At 44.6% G+C, this 2,610-nt stretch overlaps 1 long non-coding RNA gene across 1 annotated transcript in view; it reads left to right on the forward strand.

Annotated features, from left to right (window-relative positions):
* The first annotated feature begins 238 nt into the window (after nt 1-238).
* LOC147818038 (uncharacterized) overlaps nt 239-2,610 on the forward strand; it is a 5,606-nt gene continuing 3,234 nt past the window's right edge. Inside the window, exon 1 of the long non-coding RNA XR_015438373.1 lies at nt 239-546. This is a non-coding gene — a long non-coding RNA (uncharacterized LOC147818038). The remainder of the gene's footprint in view (nt 547-2,610) is intronic.

The raw sequence follows: 2,610 nt of genomic DNA on the forward strand, positions 1-2,610 counted from the left end.
CATGATCAGATCATCTGATCATCTGATCAAATAGTGAGCTGCATCAATGTAAGAAAACGGTGTTATAACTTGTTAATTTATGATTTATAAAGTGTAAATGACCAAATTAATAACCTCATTATAAACTATGTATGAATCCTTCCTGAGGAAGTCTTATTGTGAAGTGAAATGTTTCCTCCAGCTGTTAAATGGCTGAATGTGCGACACAGAATGAAGCGCTCAGGTGAAGCAGCAGCTAAGTGTAAATGTCACTCTGCTTCCTGTCTCCCTGAACGACTTTATCTTCCTGAGCACTCATCAGAAACACAACCAGAATCCACAGCAGCTCTCCAAAATGTCAGTTTTCAAACCCCCCCATCCGACAAACGGCGAGCTGACACACTGAGCGAGATAAGAGACGACTGACCGTGTCCTCTCCGTCCACAGGAGTGGGTTTACACTCACGGGCAGCAGATCCGTCAGCAGCAGCACTGTCTGTCTCTGTCCACCACCTTCCCCGCCTCCCAGGTCCTGCTGCTGCCCTGCAACATGGCCGACGGCAAGCAGGTCTGCTCACACACACACACACACACACACACACACACACACACACACACACACACACAGGTTGTTATACAGCTGCAGGCGAGGCAACTCAGGTCTGTGCGATATATCAGATACCAGACTGTTAAATAAAGAGTGTGTGTGTGTGTGTGTGTGTGAGTGTGTGTGTGTGTGTGTGTGTGTGTGTGTGTGTCAGAAGGCAGGAAGCAGAGAGGTGATAGCTAATTAGGACGAAGATCCAGTGGAGAAACAGCCCAGAGCTGACTGGTCGAGAAACACGGGGAGAGAGAGGGAGAGATGCAGAGCGAGGTTAAATTAAGGATAGAGAGAGAGATGGGGCGAGAGACACTGAGAGAACAGACAGAGAGAGAGAGTGGTGGAGACAGAACTAAACAGACGGGGGGATAAAGTTCAGTAAAAATACAGATTGTTGAACATGTTAAAACTTGTATTCTGAAAGAGTTTGTGCTGTAAAAGCTCAGAGAACTCAGTCTGTGATTAAAGGTCACACGTGTCGTATGTGCGATTAAAGCTCCATGTTTCTTCTTCTGTGTTTTATTTGAAGTGTTGATCCATCAGAAGATATAAAAACCATCTCAGTGTAGTTTTACATCTCCTCTCTCAGGCTTCTCTCTGCAGCTCTAGTAACAACAGGTCGGTGAGCCAATCAGAAGAGAGGAGGCTCTGAGCCTCTCTTGGGGTGGGCGGGGCTTGGTGACTGCTTTGTTGTGACATCACAAAGTTCCAGAAGTCCTGACGGCTGCTTTTAAGGCTCAGTTTCTGAATACAGGCTGTGTGCATTTCTCTGTGGACTGAGGCTTTGATACTTTCACAGTATTAATATAGAAGCTAGAGCTGAATCTATAATCACACTACACATGGACACAGACCTTTACACTGGAGGAGCTTTAAAAGGTTCGACTTCCTGTACAACAGAAAAACACGTAATTGATAAACTCTATAAATATAAAATATGAATTGAATCTATGTCTGACTGAAATAAGGAAGATAAGCAGCAGCTGTTGACTCTTGAGATAAAAGTTCATACAAACAAAACAAAAATCATCTCAAGAAAACGGCTCAGAATCAGGAAGTAAATTATATTATAAAGCTCCAGCTGTAGATGTTTTTAAAGTTTATAACGTAACTTCAGCTTGATGTCATTTCCTCTCAGTCTCTCTGACTGGACCAATCAAAGCGGAGCTCTTCTATCCACTGGGGAAATATCGCCATCTGTCGGTCTCGACGTGACGGTTTCATTTTCGGCCCCTTAAGTTTGAGCGAAGCCCGAATGTTTAGAATGTCTGGCTCCGCCCCCGCTCATTCTGATGTCTACTAAAGTCCCAACGTGGGGAACATCACCTGAGCCCAGTGCATCCTGGGAAAGGCTGCCGTCACCCTCCTGTCACCCCTCCCGCATTAGAAAGGAACAGGATGGTCAAGAAGTGTAATGTATGTAAATATAATGTAAATGTAAAGACAGATGCAAAGTGTTATTCTCACAGGAAGTGCTGCAGCTCAGTAATGAGGTGAATACTAATTGATTTACTTTTAATTATCCCTCCGTCTTTTTTTTTTTTTTTTTCAATTAAAAAGCTCCACAGCTCGTCACCACACTGTAATGAGCGTGTCATCGTGACAGGGTGGGCGTAGACCCACAATGCAATTCTATACGCGTGTGTGTGTGCGTGTATGTGTACGTGTGTGTGTGTGTGTGTGTGTGCGTGTATGTGTACGTGTGTGTGTGTGTGTGTGCGTGCGCTGTTACAAGGTCTTACGAGATCAAGGTGGGTCTACATGACAGCGATGCACTTCAGAGGCTCAGCAAACACAACATGGCCGCTCCCTGCAGACAAACACACACACACTGATACAATCACACGTGCACACTCAAATCACACACACACACACTGATACAAACACACGTGCACACTCAAATCACACACACACACAAAGATACGCAGATAGATATCACATATTACACACACACACACAGCGATGCCTAAATTGTGTTTTGTTCTCGTCTTTTTCCCTCACTTCTCTCTCTCTCCCTTTATCTGTCAATCT

This window comes from Seriola lalandi, unplaced genomic scaffold (assembly GCF_002814215.2).
Source record: "Seriola lalandi dorsalis isolate HSWRI2012SDOR001 ecotype SW California unplaced genomic scaffold, Sedor1 jcf7180002054754, whole genome shotgun sequence".
Classification (NCBI taxonomy): domain Eukaryota; kingdom Metazoa; phylum Chordata; class Actinopteri; order Carangiformes; family Carangidae; genus Seriola; species Seriola lalandi.